Below are 18,790 nucleotides of genomic sequence, written 5' to 3' on the forward strand. Positions count from 1 at the left end.
GAGACTTACAGGCCATGGATAGATTTTAAGGGTCCTTTAGGAGATTGGGAGCGCCAGGTCTCTCTCAGCCTGCTTAAACAGGACATTCTCACATGCTTTAAAGTGAAGCCTGTACACTTGTACTTGCAAGTTCAAGGGTCAGGCATGCTCAGCAGTTTAATATGTCAAAGGCAAGAACAGACTTGAGCTTTCCTGATTTTATGCCTTAACTGAAAGAACAGTGTTATGGTCATCTTTCCTGTTCAAGATTTAAGCTAATTTTGGGGGAGTGGAATATCTTGTACTTTTCAGACAAGAACTTGTATAAGCACCTGGACCGGTGAAGCCTTGTTTCCCATGGATTTGTATTTCATGGTAGTTTGTGAGCTCCGAACGACGTCTTGCCCACGACTGGGGTATATGCCATCGTCTTTCCTCACCTTATTCCATGTCTCAGTCAGTAGACTCTCTGGTGGCTAATACAGCTTATCCAGCAGCCTTTCTCTAGTGAGGGCAACTACTTGGATACCCAACTGCCTTGCACAAACCAGAGGACTTCACTTACCCCGAGCCCTCCACCATTCTGTCAGAGGTAGCTGAAATTAGCCAATGGGGTCAAAAGTTATTGAGGAACATATATAGAGTGTGATCACATAAGTCAAGTTTCCATAGGAACCGGCTAAAAATACATCTGTACGAATACTCAGCGTCTATCGTGATGAACTATTATGTAAGTAGGTTTTTTTCTCAGTAAGAACATTGCAGCTGCTTGTTAATAATTTGTGGTAGAATTTACAGAGGAGTTTACAAGCCATCATATGTGCAATCGACTGTGTGCTTATTATATCATCTGCCTTCTCTCCTGCTGACTAAAATGGGAAATTAACAGAGCATCCTTTCTCAAGATTTAAAAACATCCAGAAGATTAAAAATAGCCTGAGGCTTAAAAACTTCTTCACCTGGTAAGACAAACATAGTTCTGTTCTAACAGTCATATAAACGTGAGTGTTGTAGCTACATAACTCTAAGAGCTGTGTGTGAGAGGTGGAGAGGAAGGTTTGGAGGCCTGTACGTCACAGAAAGCGTACCATATTGCAGCATGGCAACTTGTGAATATTTGCTATTTGCAAGTAATGAGTCGCTGCAGACCAGGAAATTGTCACCAAATGAATTATACAAACTATGAATACATTCTTACCTCAGGATAAATGTTCTTAGGATAGCAGATTTTTGCGGAATGGTGCTTTAGGTTGTATGAGATGAGACAAAGAAGGTATTTTACCGTGAGGTGACATAACATCATACATCCTCCATGACTAAGATGAATTTCTGTGCTTGTAGCTGCTTTTGTCTATGTTTCCAGAAGGAGGTTAGGAGTCGTCTATTGTGCCAACTGAAGGATGGGACTGGATGATGCATTCTTAGGAAACAAATCACTGAAAACATCTGGTTCAAAAAATTGTATAAAATTCTCTAGCCTGTTACAATATTTTGTCTCAACGTACCAGAATTTATTTTCTAAGTATCTGGAAGCATTTTTGTTTTCCTGTCTTGATATTTTATTTTAAGTTTCTTTCAAAATCACACTTGGGTTCAAATTGTAAAGCTTAGCATCAGGAGTTTGGTTTTGTTTGTTTGCTTGTTTGTTTTTTAACTATAAGACAATATAAGACAGTATATGTAATAGTAAAATTTACAAATTGTACATAATACTATACTATGCATATTGTTCCAAAGAGGAGGAGGAAAGAGTCCATATGTCTTCTGGGCCTCACAAAATAGCATGCCCTGGACAAATTTTGAGTTGTGAATATTAACAAATGATGAATAACTTACAGACCCGGAGTTAATCATCGAAGATATTATTTAAATTAAAAATGAATTCAAGAATTCAACATACTGTCTGTGGACAATTCATTGACAGGAAAGAAAAAAGGATGAAATTAATCAAATAAATAATTCATTGTAAATCACGCGGTTCTAATTATAACAAGGTGTTAAAAAATGGATCAGCTTCTGGAAGCATGGCTGAGTTCTACGACGCATACCTATCACCACAAATGCAGCTGTTGAAGTGTAATCCCTGTTTTAATTGCTTTTGGTTCAGGACAATAGTTAGGTACAGGAGTGCTAACAAAAGCATTGACTTACCCCATTTATTAAAAGCTGTTCTGTTTGTTTGCTTGCTTGACAAAGCACCCTAATCTAGTGGCTCTGCAATGTGAGGAAGACCAGCCTACCCATAGCAAATCTTCAATGGAAAAGTCTGAGGTTTTCTGACCTCCTCTCTCACTGACTGCCAGCTCAGAGCTCTCAGAGGGCTCTTTTCCGAGGGACTGGTTATTAAAAAAGTGTAGAGCAGACCTTTCACAGGTCTCTCTTATCCCTCAGAAAGCAGCACTTGTGGACTCTCCTGCAGGACACTTGCTGGCTCTCTGGTGGAGCAGCCAGCCAGAGGACCTCTTCACTGGTTGATGTGGGGACCTTGACAGGACCATTGTGCAGCAATCTGTGTGCCGCTGGGTTTTAGATGGAGGGTGAGGAAGAAACAGGACAGAAACTAAAGAGACATGGATGAACACATTTGTTCTGAGGCCTCCAGAGCAGCGAATCACCAGGCACTTCAGCTTCCTGAAGTCTTTGACAGCCGAGAGCTGGGTTTAGTAAGCCACACTGGTCCCACTCCCCTGTCCCACTGAGCTGCCAGCACTCACCACCGCAAAGCCTGTACCAGTGAATAGGCAGGATCCAGCCTTTCTTACTTTTTTTTTTTTTTTAGCTTTTAGCTCTTCCATACCAGCAGAATGAGGAGGACTTCTTTCTCAAGTGTTTTGGTTTTTTTTTTGTGTCTGCGAAGCAAATCAGGGTTGGATGGTTCTCGCTCGCAAGACAAGCAGCGACAAATCCAGGGCTGTGCCCTGCACTTGCAGAGGTCCTTGTTTAGTTCCCATTATGATAATGGCTAGCAGCAGTTGTAGTGAGAGGATGAGGGCATTTATCATGAAATATCTGTGTAGATTTTGAGCAAAATGGCTTTTATTGCCTCAGCTGCTTTTAGGGCAGTGCTGGAAGAAAGGCGGGCTAGAAATCCTGAGTGCAAAAATAGCTGGCAGGTGAACTGGAGCATCCACTTAACTAGAAATGGTGCTTTTCCCAGAGAGCTAAAAAGTCCCTGTCCTGTCAAAATTGATGCGATGACTCGAAGTTTGAGATGCTCCATGGTGGTGCGTTCAGTATTTTTGAATATCTGCACCGTCTCTTGGATTTGTCACATCATCGGGTCAGGCAACAGCTGGTAGCTTGACTCTGTCACCATGCTGTAAAAGTGTCCGGTCCTTTAGCCATCAGAAATTGCTGAAGATACTAGTTTTCTCTGCGGTCAAATAATAAAGCAGAATGTAACTTGTGTACAGCACCTGTAAGATGACTGAAAAGTGAGGTGGAAGAGCAGGAAGAAGATGAGTATAAAGAGGATTAAAGTTGTCTTTATGTCAGCCGTGCTATATCATATTAGTAAAAATAAAATTATCAGAATAATGCAATCTCACAAATGTATTTACATCAGCATTTTGTCCTCTGAAAATATATTAGCTGCAGCTTTTGCACTGTCCTAGCAAAATTTGCAGTGGCGGAAAATTGCCTACCATTAGTACACAATAAGGTTTCCATTTCTTCCCCTTAAATTTCAGATCCCCCCAAATACTACATAATAGTCTCCAATATGCCGGTAACTCTGGGATTTTTCTAATGTTAGCAATTTTGAATGTACTCACAATGTTTTTGCCTTAGTGATACCAAAGCAATCAGCACTGTACTGCAGAGCAGGAAAAAAAGAAGGAAAAGACCAATACCATGTATTAGTCAGCTTCAAAACATCACAAAATTCAGATTGCCACATGCTGAATACAAATGGGGTAGAAATGTTCAGAAACTGCAATCAAATAGCTTTGAATGTCAAATGAAATTACTTGGGGAATCTTCTAAGCCCTCTTCTTAAAGCACACTGGAACATAAATCCCCTACTTTCATTTGATTAGTCCAAAAGGCTATAGGATATATTATTACATCTAGAAAACATGACCGGAGTCTTAGTCATTAGCATCACTGAACACACAAATTCCCTTAGGTCCTTATTTTTTTCTTGCTCTGTATCTTCTGAATGGAACATAATCAGTGAACTTTTAAAATAAAAATATACCTTAAACTTGCTGACAGTTATAAATAAATTATTTTTTAAAGAAAATTCCTTGGGAGGTTTGCATCTCCTCAATTATAGTGTGTGTGACAGCAAAATAAAAAAAAAAATTATTAGTGAGTATTAAGAACTATGGATAAAGTTATTTTGTTCCTCAGAGGTGATAAGAACCTTTGGTTGACAAACTCCCTTGCAGTAGTAACGATCAACTTTGGCAACAGAGCTTTGATGTAACTAAATCATAGAAGTGTGCACTGAGTCTGCCCTTAATGAATTGTTGCAGCACTATGCACGTTTTGCTTTTTTTAACCTGGGAAAACGATAACAGAAGGTGAAGACAATTGTGCAAAGACATTGATATGAATAGTAATAACAAAACCTCCAATCCCAGAAAACACCTCAGTTTAAGAAAGGATATATGCCTGTGCCTTAGTTCTATTAAATTTAATAAGACTTAAGCATGAGCTTAAAATTAAGCACGCAGTTAAGCGCCCTCCTGCCTCAGGAACCCTTGGGTCTGTGCAAGAAATCCCTGCTTCCCTCTCATGGCCTTTTTTTGAAAGAGGTTGGACAGAGCATTGAAATGGCTGTATTGGTCCGTGTGGTGCAGTATCTTACACCGGACTGACATACAGGGGATGTCAAGTACAGAAGTATAGAGCAAGTGTTTAGACTTCCACGCTGGTAAATTCTTCCAGCCTCCAGTGGTTTGAGAATCCTCAGCCTGGTATGCTGTCATCTTCTACAGGTTTGGTAACATTTTCTACAGCCGAGCTATGCATTCTTTGTTTTGAAGGTACGTTCTGAAAACTTTGATGCCTACTATTTCTTGTACTAGGAAAGAAAATAAGCAATTGTTTCCTGTTCTCTCTATGCCCTTCATGATTCTTCCAACCCCTCTTGTTCTCCCTCTCCATTCTCTCTTTTTTCAGATTGAGGAATCACAATGCATTAGTTGTTCCTTGTTTGGAAGCTGTGCGAAACCTTTGATCATCTTTATCATGTTTCTTTGTGTCTCTTCTAGCTCAACTTACATTCTTTCCGAGATGAGGGGAGCTGCATTGAACACAGTAATCAAGATGGGGGCATAATGATGGTTTTCGGTTTTGTTCTCTATTTCTTTCCTAATAATTCCTAACATCCTCGTTGCTTTTTTGACAACTACCGAGCACCAAGCTGGCATGTTCACAGTGCTAGCTATTATAACTTCAACATCTCTGTCCGGAGTGGTAATAGCCAGTTCAGAGCCCATCACTACATCTTTAAAGTTAGCAATCTTTCTTTTTCTTTTTTAGCTCATGTACCTTACTTTTCATTGTTGCTTTCACACCTGAGACAGGATGTGGTTATTGACCCCTTTACTGCAGACTGTAATTTGAGAGCTGTTTTCTGTGTTTGGCACACACATCAGCCCAGAGTTTGAACAGAGTCAAACACATCTTGGCTTTCAGGACTTCAGTGGAGCCATGGCCCTTTACCTTGACAGAGGAGCTGATTGGTATTTGGAGTTCACCTTCTTGTCTAAACCAATAGGTTCCATGACATACACCATAACAGATAATGAAATGGAAAAACTTGTCTGCGTGATGGAAAAAGCAATAGATATTTTGGTTTATCTCAAATTCCCTGATGATTCTCACCAGGTAAGAGGTGTTGCCCCTTTTGATTACAAAACCCACAGTGACTATAATAATAATAAGCTATAGCTTTTATGAAGTATTTAAATAAATGTCAGTGACAGGCTCTTTCCACAGATTTTTTTTTTTTTTTGTGGAAAAATAGTCTATGTCTTTAGGAATGAGACATTATGTATTCTCAGGAAAGCATAATATTATTACCCCTAGCTGCAATACAAATGAAATAATTTATACAACACTTTTTATGTTTGCAAATAACAGTATTAGAATGAAAAGGAAAAATAATAGCACTCAAAGATGGGCCTAGATCTATCTAAAGATGCTACTGACTCTTTTATTACAGTTTGTTTGGACTCAGGAGTCAGGTTCTGTGTACAGAAAAAGAGAAAGATGAAATCAGCACTTTTCCCTCCAAGCAAGATTTATGTGTATGTTGCAATTAGGGCAACAGATTATGCCTCCAATTTTAGAAAATTTTCCATTTAAAGTTGCAAGTACATATACGCCTCTACAATATCTGACATCTGCTTGAACATGTAGATATTTGTTTTGACACTGTGACAGTTGCAGAAAATGTATTTTTTTTAAATTTTGAAACATGTCAGTGAGATAATTAGACCTTAATTCCCATTTGCCAGTGACACAGATTTTGAAGTCAAGTATTTTCTGTTTGATTTGCGGCCATTTTCTCTGTCCACGCCGGTTGTTTCTGAAACCTGTGGTATTTGTGTAAGATGCAAACTTAAGTCAATAACCTGTTCAGCCCCTGTGCCCCTGCTCTCTCCTCTTCAGTATCTTGAAGTCAGTCAAAGCCAGGACTTCATGGTGTCCTGCCGTTTGTTTATTGATTAGTGAAAGATAGTTGTCTTGAGAAGTCTTACAGTCTAAAAGACAAGATGACCTTTGTCTTGGTGGCCGAGTCTTTATAACCATGCCATAAAGCCCTCAAGTGCCTACTCCTTTCCAAGCATGCTAGATGTGTTTCCACGCTATACAGCTTATCTCACGTAACGTCCACCCACAGGTCAAATGATTTTCTAGTGCTTACATCAATTCTTGCCCTGAAGGGCATTCACAATGCCATGCAAAGCCACAAAATAGGAGAGGATTTTCCACAGCTAAGGGACTCCATCGCCTGCCCCCAACTATGTTGTGACTGTAAGATGCAGCCTTTCCTATATTTGTTGTTCTGTGTATAAGGTTGTCTGGTTTATGTTGTGCCCCCTGTGCTGTTATTGAGTTGTAACCTGATGGTATTCACTATAAATTGCTATGAATCATTTCATTTTTGTTACTCTGTCCTCAAGCTCCTGGCATTGTTTACTTATGATTTTGCATACCATTTTCAGGAATTCGATCATAAATGTGCTGATTCCTCATGCTTGTGATGAAAAGATGATGTTTTGTTCTTTCTCCATAACCTTTAGCATTTTGCACTGCTCCTGCAGCCATGAACATCTCATGCGTAGTTCCCTCTTTCTTACAGATATATCTTCTTTCTGAAAAGCCATTCTCTGTCTTATTAGAATCTGTTTTGAACAGCTAGGAAGACTTGAAAAGCATCACAACAAAAGGTAAAGGCAAACAGAGAAATGTCAGAGATAAGTCCAGCTCTGGAAAATTTCTAGAAACACAGTTGGGAGTTAAGATTATTTGTGAGGTCAGGGGGAAAATACCTTTTCTCACCCATGAGTTTGACATTGGGTGTTTTAACATTACAGGATCATTAGAGGATAATTTTTCATGGCACTTTAGTCTTGGATTCTGTTTTATTCACCTTGCAGCATTCTGCAGTATCTTAGTGCTCCAGAGCTCTGGACAAGTCTTAAAGGAGGGTCAGCAGGGTATAGATTTTTGTATCTGGCCAGAGGAGTATTTCAGGCATTTTGGAAAGTTTGAGTCTGTCTCTGGATGGAAACAGCTGATCTCTCCAACCTGCATTAACACTGCTTTCCTTTGTTCTGTGTGGTTTGCAAGCTCTTTGAGGTCAGTCTGTATGTGTTTTTGTGTAGCACGTGGCACTGGCACAGTGGGCTGTAGTATCACTTGGTTCCTACTTCAGCAATACATAATTAAGGCCATTATTTCTTTAGAATAATGATAAATACACAGTCTGCCTAAAATGTACTATCAAATGGGTGCCTTAAAATGGACATGTGAATCTCCTTACTAACTTCTTCCAGGTGCATGTTCTATTGTGGTTATAAGGACAATACAGCTTCTCGTTTATGTTAATTTGTGCCTGGTCTGGGACAAAGCTGCCCACAGCTGGGGATTTTTTTTCAAACCATTGTGTTTGCTGACTCCTAAAGAGGAAAGCAGGAGGCGTGTTTAAGAAGCTCTTTTATACATCGCTGCAGTCTACAGCATCTGCTCTTCCTCCGTCTGCAGCCTCCACTCCTGCTGTGTTGCTCCTCCCTAGGCTCTGATGGGACAGCGTTTTCATGGGACCAGTCCTGTAAACATCCATGCACATAGGAGCTAAGGTGCACAGTCTTAGTAATTCCATAGAGAATATGGAAGAATTAATGTGCTTGCTTAAATATGCTTACTGAAGATTTGACCAACGTAAACTTTTCTGTCTCTATTCTGCACTGGTGAGCCCACACCTTGAGTGGTGTCCACTCCTGGGCTCCCCAGTGCAAGAGAGACATGGACACACTAGAATGAATCCTGTGAAAGACCCCAGAGACGATTAAGGAATTAGGGCATCTCTCATAGGCTGGGAGAGCTGGGGTTGTCCGTTCTTGGAAGACAGGGCTTAGGGGGATCTCTTCAGTGTGTATAAATACCTGATGGGAGTAAGGAAGGGGGAGCCAGGCTCTCCCAGTGGTGCCCTATGACAGGACAAGAAGCAATGGGCACAGATTGAGTGACAAGAAATTCCATCTAAGCATAACTTTTTCTCTGTGAGCACTGGCACAGGTTGCCCAGAGAGCCTGTGGAGTCTCAGTCCTTGGAGGTATTCAAAACCAGTCTGGACATGGTCCTGGGCATCCTGCTCTAGCTGATGGGATCCAGATCTAGCTGACCTTGCTGGAACAGGCGAATTGGACTAGGCAACCTCCAGAGGTCCCTTCACACCTCAACCGTGCTGTGATTCTGTTGTTTGAGTTGACTTTAAGTTGTCCTTAAATGGCTCATGAAATGAAACTGGGCTTTTATAAAGGGAAAGCAGAAGTCTGTGTTGCTTCCAATAGTTATAATATGCTACCGAGTAAGTAGCTCAGTTTCCCGAATGTGCTTTTCTGTCTCTTCTGTAAATTTAATCCTTTTCTCGAGGACTTTCTTTTCCCTCGTTAATTTTTTTTTGACAAGTAAGGGAAGGCTTTCAGTAGAAGCTGCGAATTATTTTTGCTGATCTAAAGGAGGAATCCTGTGCCAAATGCTCATAAATTTTGTCTGATGATAGACAGATACACTTTTAGGGCTATTAAAAACATAATTCTAATAGCAGTATTATTCAGTAGTAGAGTGCAACTTACTCTTACTTGTGCTCCTAGCTAACTTATTCCAAGTCCGAAGAAAAGAAAGTGTTAAAGTCCTACCACAGGTACATTTTATTTTTTTTACCTCAAAATCTGCCAGCTCCCTGTTCAGTTATAAGTGTTTACTAACATGGTCACCTCCAAAAAAACAAGTATTCAGCTTTTCAACATTTTATAGTGCTTCAGGTATATTCACTGATTAAGCCTCTCAACATCCCTATGATGGAGATGAGTCGGTATATATTGCAAATTAATAGATAAGGAAGTTAATAATTCAGTCACACAGCTATTTTATTTAAGCTTTAGTCCTTTGACTTCTAATTACATGCTGTAACAACCACACTATGCTTCCCTGGTAGGGAAAGTCCTTTAATGAAGAGCTTTATTCCAGGAAATATCTTGTTCCCCTCCTGCTGATCAGGAGAGCTCTGTCGGATGGCTTTCAGAATAAGTGTGGCAAAAAAGACAGATTTTACTCCAAGACAAACTTTGGAAGGCACACTTGAGGTTTGATTGGCAGAACGACAGGATTTGGGCAGTCTTGGCATTAAATGAGGGCAGCAGTTGGTTGAAGTGCCTGTAGCACTGTCAGTCACTTACTAAAGATCTGCTCATGAAACAAGAAAATATGCTGGTCGCAGCACCTGGGTAATCTTCCCTCTCGCTCCCCCTCAAATCCAGTATTGGACATATTCAGCAGCCTTGTAGCTCTGTCTTCTGGAGAAGATAACCTGCACCTATGGCTTGCTTTCTACGGGAGGGAGGATTTGAGTTGTGGAAAAGGAAATCCTGACAGTGGGTCTGAGAGGGGCAAGAGTGGTCACCTGTACAAAATTAAGCCAGCTGGTTCAGCTCTTGGGACAATTCAAAACAGCCTTAAATTATACTAATATTTTCCAGGTCGACATTGGCCCCTAGCAGCTGTTCCAGCAGCTGGAGAATTGCAGTTGTGAGCTGCTGCTGACATTTGCCTACATCACCTCCGCAGGGAGCAAGAACGATACGGAGTTGGTGTTTCTGGCTTTGTGGTGCATGAATTCCCCGTGCAAGGGGAATGTCTGGCTTGTCAGCCAGCATGGCTTTATGGCTCCTTTGGGCTACTGTGGAGGTACACATTAGAACCAAGTTCTGTGCTGAAATAAAGCAGAAGATGGCTGCTACTACTTGTAAGGGCACAGCTAATTCTTTCTACCTATTTCCATCCTTGCTTCAATCCAAGGAGGCTGTCAAATTAGTTCTGCATTTTGAGCCTTCTATAGAGATATGTGGCTGAGAAACTTCTCCAGGTTTCCTTCCATGAAGCTTGGACCATCTGTGAAGGGTGTATTAGAGTGCTCAGATACAATTTTGCGTCACTGTTCCTTGTAAAAGGAACCATCAAGACCAGGCTTGATGAGGCTCTGAGCAATCTGATCTATTTAAAGATGTCCCTGCTTTACTGCAGGGGGGTTGGACTAGGTGACCTTTAAAGGTCCCTTCAAACCCAACACATTCTATGATTCTAAAAGGTGTTGGGCAGGTGGGGGGCTATACAGGTATTTATACTGGGTGGTGAAGGTGGGGCAGGACCTGGGGCAGAAAGGCAAAGACCTGTATGGTTTCCTTGATGCCCAAAGCCAAACTTTTTCTCCAGTGCCAGTTACTTCAGATACTAAATCAAAATCTGAATACTTCTGTGCCTGCTTTTCTGCTTTTCTCTCAGAATGCTGACAGGGCACTTACTGATGTCAGTGTCATCGCAGCTCCTATGATGCAAATTGTCACTCTCTGCTACCCAGCAATGTCTCTCAGGGGACCTATTTCACATTAAAAGACCAGCTTCTGCTCTCAGTAACCCCAGTATAAACCTAGAAAAAAATGTATATTGTCAACAGCAATTATACATGCTATTCAGGGCATAAGTTATGGATGCAGGTCCTGCCCAAAAGTCAATTCAAAGCTCTGATGATTAGAAGGCGTCTCTTACTGCCCATCTTCTTAACTTTTGGCATGGACTCATTCCTTTCCTTTGGATTCATATTCTCATGTTGTGGTGCAAACCCAAACTTGCCTATGAGTGCAAAATATGACCTGGCCATGCTTGTTTCCATGCGTTGTCTTGGATTGGAGCAGACTGTCCATCAATAACTGTGAAATTTTGCATTTCATTTCTTTGCCTGGCTACATTCGCTTGGGTGGTGTGTTGGGCAAATTGACACCGCTTTGGGTGGCTCTGATTTTACCCATAGATTGGGAAGAAAGTTATCTAGCCTCTCTTTCAAAGTTTTCTTTCTTTCCAGTTAATTTAAAAGCAAACAGCCCCTTCTTAAAAAAAGAATAACCAAATGAACAACAAACCAAAAATGATCAACAAAGAAACTTAAAGCAAAGCAAGACTCTGCAAAAAAACCTCATGGCAAATGTAATAGGTGCAAAATAAGCCAGAACCCTGTTTCAGGTATGCAGATTCTTTATCCCTCCTTGTTTTTGTGTCAGCCAAGGTTGCTATCAAACCATAAGAATTCACTGAATAAACCACACTGTGAATGCTCCCACTATATCACAATTACAGAAATAGAGGCATTAAGTAAGTTTATGCTGATCCACTGGGAACGTTTTTAGAAAGTTTAATAGCCCTTAAAATTTCTCATTTCTAACCTGCCATGGGCTTGCCTCGTGACTGCTCATTTTGCTGTGTTATAAAAGCAGATAGAAAATCAGATTTCTGGCTTAAGTCCTCACAAAACCATCATTCCTGTTTAAGACAGCAACAGCCACATACCATTTAAGCCTGAATAATCATCTCTTTCGACATCAACTGCAGCAACATAGGAACACATTGCACGGCTTGAAATGCTTCTCGTGTAATTAGAAGAGCTTACAAAATTCTGTGTAAAGATTATATGAAAAGATCACTGGAAAGAAAAAATAACAAGAGTAATTTCCAGTTCTGGGTACATCACAAATGAGAAAGGCATCTTTAAAATATGGATTCTGTTGATAAGATCATTAAATAGCTGCAGCAATTGCACGGGCTTTGAACCTCAATCAGGGGTCCTGCTATGGTTCACAGAAAAAAGGAGTTTTTTAACTGTCTGACACACTTCCACTCTAGTAGCTCCAAGTATCTGGATGCCATCCAAGTGCACCTGAGCAGAGCACCTGTTGTGGCAAAGAGCTTAAGAATGCACATAACTTGAAGCACATTAATTATCCCTCCCTTTTAATGAGCACTACTGAATTGAGGGAAGTGTCCTTGAAACGAAGGTCATTCATATACGCATTGCTGGATCAAAACAAAAGTACCCAATATATTACAAGATTGCATTTGTGAAATAGGGACTTCTTTATAGTTGCTTTGCACACATGGCTGAAAACACGATCTCATATTAGTTGATTCAGTAGTGAGCAGAGAAAGTTGGAAGCTAGCCTATAAAAACACTCCTGTTGGGATATCGAACAGCTATTAAAAATTGAATTGATTAAGGGTTCAGTATAGTCCTAGAGAAAGGTGGTTAAAAACTTCAGTATCTGCCTTCTCAATGGGCTGACAACTCAAAAGAAAGGCCAGCTGCTGGGAAGCTGCATTCTCAGTGTGTGCATTTTTACTTTAAAAAAGAAATAAGTTATCAAGTATATCAGCAAATTAACCTGACAAATGGGGCTTGTTTCTCTGTTATTGTTTTCCCTGCCTTGTTCCGTACCTCTTTTGCTGCTCCAGTCCAATTGGAGCAAAATGCACATCCAAGGAACAGGGAGGCTGGGGAAAGGCGGAGATGACTTTAGGATGAGCAGAGCACTCCTTCAGATGAGCCTGGGTTTGGGGTGTAAATGAATGTGCTGTAAAGGAGGCGTTCATCTTGGCTTTATCTTTTTGGTAGGGTAGGAGAAGGGTTTCAGGTTAATTGCCCTCAGCAAAGCCTCTGTCAGTACTCCAGGAACCCTGCAGTAGGTGGCCATTATTCTTTTTCAAATAGTTTTTTCTGGTTACCAGGATCACACCAGTATGCCTTTGTACTGTTCCTCCTGGAGTGGACAGGCCACCCTTTGAACCATGTCAGAAGCTGACTCGCCATGACTGTAGCTGTCGTAGGAGGTACGGTAGCCTGCTTGGCAGGTGTAGGTTTAAAAACACGTCATTAAGCCTTACTTCTACAAGGAGACATGGTCTGGTACAAACCTCTCCTTACCTAGGGTGCTAGGGCCTAGCCGAAATTCTGGATGATCCCAGGAAACTGCCCTTCTGCATTTAAGTGGGAGATTCAATCTGATGAAAACACAAAGCAAATGCACAATTTGCATCGTTGGTCGAGTATTTTACACCTGCAGGGCTAGAGACTGAAAGAAAGATTTCATGAGGTCCCTTAAAATACCATCCTCTCACTCTTTGTTAAACCAATTTCACAATTTCTTGTTACATCTCTCTGAGGGTGCAAGTTAAACACATTTCTTTGGCCTTGAGGTTCCTTATATCCTCTTCCTGATAACACTCTGGTTGGACTAGATGACCTTTAAAGGTCCCTTCCAACCCAAACTATTCTACGATTGTCTGCAGTGACTTCTGTATCGGAAAAAAAACAACCTTAACTGGAGAGAATCATAATGAACCAAGAGTAAAAATTCAGCCAGGTTTAAACCAAAGAGGAATCAAAACCCAACAAGATAGATGGAGCAATGCTATAGAGACATTAGAGCCCTTGGAACATGTTTCTGGGCTCTTGCAAGTCCCCACTTTTCTGGAGTGGGCTGTGGGGAGCCAGGGTGTCTTGCTGAAGTCCTGGCTGCAGGCGATTTGTGGGAAGGGAAGGTTTTGGGCAGGATGCTCCTCCCACTTGAGTTCTGTGCTGGCGTTGCTCTGCCAGCTTTAGTGCAGTTTATCCTGTTGAGAAATCTCTGTCTCTCGTCTCATGTTTTCTCTTCTTCAGCTTTCTTTTTTTGTGTGTTTTTACATAAATCAGAGATCTATGGTTTTTAAGATTTTGTTTAATCTGTGGAGGTTTTTTGTTAATTCCTATCCCATTAGTTATTGCACAGAAAACATGGTCAGCAATTGGGAATCCATTTCACTTATACATATTTCATTACTTATCTGAGAACAAGCGGGTTCATGAGCAATGCAAGTTCCCTGCTTGAGAAGAAAGGTCTAAGTTTTGCTAAGCATCGATGGTAATAGTGGCCAGCCAGGATATAACCAGCTGTCACCGGCACCCCTGTAAGTTAGAGTATTCTTGGTGTCAAAATGTACTGAAAAATTTGAGAAATTCTTTCTTGCTTTTGAAAAGTAAAAGCAAATGAAAGCAAGCACTCCCAGGGTGATCCATAATACCAAATGCCTTTCTGGCCATAAGTGAGATTGAAAAAAAAGCCTTATGCAGTAGTGCTAGGTGAAGAAAACTACGTAGTCATTACAAGCAATAACAATGAGAGACTGAATCCTCCTTCATCAAAAGGTTTTCAAAAACATAAAGCTCTTCTCCCAATATCTACCAAGCCATTCATAAGCAGCTCCTTAGCCATTATCCGCTTAGATTAATACTAATACATGAGAAGATTCAGTACAGGTAGCATCACAGAAGACAATGTGAGATAAATGTTTGTCATATTGATAGAAGCAGGTGATATATTGCTCCTTTGTGGATGGATTAATTTGTTACTGTAAGAAGCTTTTTTTTGTTTGGTTGTTGGTTTTTTGTGTGTTTTGTTTTGTTTTGTTTTTAAAGCCTCTGAAGGCCAAAGTTCATCCATTCCTGCCATGGCGTTTTATTTTCTGGTAATGGACATACTTTTAGCTGGATTGAAGTCTCAATTTCAACTGTTTGATTTATACCAGGTCTTTATCAGGTTACTTCAGGTAGTTGTATCAGTATTTATAATTCAGTTGGTTCAGAGAGAAGGGCTGAAAAATCTATGTGTAAAGGAAAACCAAAATCCTTTTCCAGCTCTTAAACATCCAAAGATTTCAGAAAACCAGCTAAGTCCAACTACCAATATTTGACTTGGGACTGCAAATCGGGGAGGTGGTGTGGGGAGGGAAAAAAGTATTTTTTTAAAGAGAATGCACAGAGAAATGGGACTGGAAGAGACCACCTGGGCTGAGCCAAGTCCAGTTTTGCAAGTGCTTATGTCATATACTCATTTCTGGAAGGGGATCACACCGCACCTTAAAACTAGAAGGAGTTGTTGTTCCTCTTTGGGTTCTCGTTACTACTTCTCTGTAACAAGATGGCTCTTCTGCCTGTCTCCTCTTCTGATATCCATCTTAATAAGTGATCATGACAAATTGATGCTTTTTTGTGCCCACGCTGTCTTTTTAGCATAAGCCATCATTTTCCCTAGTAGGTGTTCATTCTCTGCTGTGCTTGTGGACAGCATTCATATCCCCTGAAGCCTTTGTTTCACTTCTGTTTACATCCTTTCGGAAGATGAAGCTGTTCGTTTCCTTGATTATCCTAATCACCTGCTCTAGATTGATTTTTTTCTCTGTTTAAATATGACTGCCTAGAAGTGTATTGCAGAAGCCATCTCTGTGGCACCTATGAGCTGTACAATGGCACTGATATTTCCGTGTTTCTACCCGAAACATTTTACCTGATAACAACTGAGGACTGTATTTACACGTTCCATCACGGCTCAGTCATCCTGTCCTCCGTGAATACCCCTAGGCCATTTTCCCTTCTGTCGTCACCGACTAATGAGTTCTTGGCTTCGAGAAAAACTTCTTGTTCCTAGTCTCTAAGTGTAAGGTGATGCTACTTTTGTACTATGCAATTAGATTCCATTTCCACTACTCCTGGTCTTGAACGTCTCAGGTTCTTCCCACGCAATATCCTGATACTCATCTTTACCGATGACATCCCTCAGCAAATGTCGTAGCTCAGTTCTACTTTTAACTGAAGTCGTTATATGAAAATATGAGATGTGACTGGTTCCCACTGATTTTTAAGCTACAGCTGCAATCATGCCCAAGAACTTCCTTTTTAAACTCAGACTGCTACATTCCCGGCACTAATCCTGAACTTCTCCCACTTAATAAATACTTTCCCATGTGGCATTTCCTCAAATGCTTTTTTCTTGTCAAGGTTGATGAAGGCCTTGTGTTTCTTTCATCTAGAAAATCACCTATCAAAGAAAAACAGTGAGTTTATTTTGTGTTGTGATTCGAAACATGCCCCTGGTCACTACCTCTTCCACGGGCTCTATTTTCTTTGTTTGATACTGCTTTTGTCACTATATGCAGGCCTAAATATCTCATGGTAAGACAATTCAGTCACTCATTTCAGGAAATCCTTAGTAATTTTTAAAATTCTAATGGTGGTGTCTTTTCACCCGCTTTAAAAAGCCAATTTCTTTCCTCTTATAGTCTGATGAAGGTTTGCCATCAAATCCAGGTTGCAGGAAGACTAGAAGTCATGACCCTTCAGAATAGAAATAATGTTATAGGATGCAAGAGCCAAGTTCTCTCATTCTTCCAAGCTTAAGGCTTACTTAGGCTTCCAGACAAAGTATGCTTTATTGTTTTCTATCACTACCACGTGAATATTTGCTTGCGTCAAAGTGCCACAGACAACTAGAAGACCATTAGCTGATTATGTAGTTGAAAGACACCAAGTTGTGAAATAGCCAAATTTTTAAATTATTTTAATTTTGTCTCCTGATAAGGTTTAAAGTGGAATGTGGAGGTAAAAGAGTAAGTTTGAAATAGCATCTGCCCAGGCTATGCTTGGCTTTATCTAGGGCTCTACGCACCAGCCTTCCTGAGCTCCTAAATTCATTCTTTATTGCAAAAGAATGAATGTTAACACTACCTTTCATTTCAGTCGTGCCATTTCAGCAAATTTACCTCTCTGAATCACTAACTGAACTCAACAAAAGCTTTTTATCTGCTGATAACTTTCCATCTGAGAGATTTAAAGTGCCAGATGACATTAGCTCTAGCTCAACGATGTTATTAAATTCTCACCTTAAATCTCACATACAGAAAGCTCTTGTCAGGTCACATGAACAAGATGATTGCATTAGTCATACTACAAGAGTGATATACTCATTTCAGTAAGTTCACTGTATTCAGGCTGAGGTTTGATCTATGACAGGACACTTCATATCTAACATGATGTGGTTTCTTCACTTTGGCGTTTTTACTAGTTATATTCTTGTCATTGTAATTTATATCCCCTTTGCTCTGGAGTATGAATTCCTCAGTATCCTTGCTGCTTTTGTTAAACTGTGATCTGCTACAGTAAAAACCCCCACGATTAGTTTATTCAAGAGATTTCTTCTGTTCGTAGTTCAGCTTGAAACTTTTGAAGTACAGTGTCCATGTCCTGGCCTCTGAATTACAAAACTAAATTAGCATGACTGACATTTTGTATGTGGGAATTTATGCAAGTATCTACTTGTGAAAAGTTTAAATAGACCAGCTGAAACACTGATGAATTATGAATGCTTAAAATTAAGTGGTTATATTTATTCATTTTTAAAATTTCATTTCCCCTCTTTTCTGGCTTCTCTTAACCCAGTAATATCCAGATGGCTTGGGATAGATAAATTTTTGCGGGTGTGTGTGTTGATCTTGAAGGAACCAGTGCCATTGACTAGATTTGGGGATTAAAATGAATTTATCTACGGATTAAGAACTCCATATGCCAGTTTTAGTGGGTCTTATGAAATAGAAATCAGCTAGCTACAGAATTCGTAATACACTTAATGTACTTTTATAGCCTAAATCATCTTAGTATCAGAGCTCTTCAGCAACTTGAATGTACCTACAACACCCATGTGAGTTAAAAGGGTTATCTCCTGATTCTCCTAACGGGATAACTGAAGTGCAGAAAGATTAAACAGCTAAGTCAAAGCCAGTAAGAAATCTGCAGCAGACTCGGAGCTAAAAGACAGTTCTCTGGGTTCCAAGACATTGCCTTGAACGTAGTTATTTCTTCCTCCTTTCATAATAGCCTTACCAAAACCAGCAGGGCACCTCCTAAAACGTTCTGTGCAGAGGAGCTCCTTAGGCAGGGCAGAGTGGGGAGGCAGACACCTGTCCTCCCTGTTTTCAGACCTGTAACTCTGTTTATGGCATCTTTTGTTGGAAGACGGCAGGATGCTTTACAGTCCTGAATCGTGTCACCCAGCCCTTCTGGTAATTACAGGAGGTTTGTAAGTACAATTTGATACGTCTTATAGCTGTAGAAAAGGGAAGATGAAGTGCTTGGTAAGAGCGTGTATCACTGTAAAATTAATCTGTGTATGAGTCAGAAATCAAGTTTTGCTTTCCTGAGACTGTCCTGCATGTCATCTGCTGGGCCCGCCACCACCTCTGGAGGGGACCCTGCCTCGCCAGTCGTGTCAAGGAAACAGCAGCAATGCTCAGGAACGCAGCAGGGATCTTGCAGTTAATTAAGATTTGCAGATGGTTTAAGAGAGCAGATTTTTAAGTAGTGCTGGGCTATCTGTGTTGCGCACAACTCTCAGAGAACAGTGATGGCCCTGCTTTCTCTATGTTACTTACCTCAGCT

This window comes from Larus michahellis, chromosome 2, assembly GCF_964199755.1.
Source record: "Larus michahellis chromosome 2, bLarMic1.1, whole genome shotgun sequence".
Classification (NCBI taxonomy): Eukaryota; Metazoa; Chordata; class Aves; order Charadriiformes; family Laridae; genus Larus; species Larus michahellis.